Genomic DNA, 608 nt, shown 5'->3' with positions numbered 1-608 from the left:
TAATTATGTCAGAATGAAGTCATTAAAATGGACCCCAATCCAGTAAGACTTGTGTCCTCATAAGAATAGGAGATTAGGACACAGAGACTCACATAGGGACAAACATGTGAGGACATGAGGAGAAGATAGTGTCCACAAGCCAAGGAGAGAGACTTCAGTAGGAACCAACCCTCTGACACATTGAGATTATACTTAACAGCCTCCAGTACTATAAGAAATATATTTCTACTGTTTAAGCTGCCCAGTGTGTGGTATTTTGTTGTGGTAGTTCTGGCGAACTCATACAAATAGAATAAATAATTCAAAACAAGCAAATAAAATTGTATTTTGAAAAGTATATTTTCCATTTATACACTTGATCTTAGCCAAAAGGCCAAGAAGCGATTATTTTCCATTTATTGTAGCAGTATAACAAAATATCAGATGATTTTAGCATTATTAAGATTCTAAAAATATATATTTACACTTGAGAAACTATGTGCCATTATAACAAATCATATATTGGAAAAAAATGATTTGAACTTACTAAGTATGCTTTTGCCTCATCCCAGAAGGAAAAAGAAAATAGTCTCATGATATTCATATAAATGATGGAATGTGATTAATTT

At 32.2% G+C, this 608-nt stretch overlaps 1 pseudogene; it reads right to left on the bottom strand.

The window, feature by feature from the left end:
- Positions 1-260: 260 nt before the first annotated feature.
- LOC129476850 (uncharacterized) lies at positions 261-385 on the bottom strand (annotated as a pseudogene).
- Positions 386-608: the final 223 nt, after the last annotated feature.

Source organism: Symphalangus syndactylus, chromosome Y (genome assembly GCF_028878055.3).
Source record: "Symphalangus syndactylus isolate Jambi chromosome Y, NHGRI_mSymSyn1-v2.1_pri, whole genome shotgun sequence".
NCBI lineage: Eukaryota > Metazoa > Chordata > Mammalia > Primates > Hylobatidae > Symphalangus > Symphalangus syndactylus.
The sequence above is the reverse complement of the archived record's forward strand: the minus strand, read 5'-3'. Positions and strand labels throughout refer to the sequence as shown.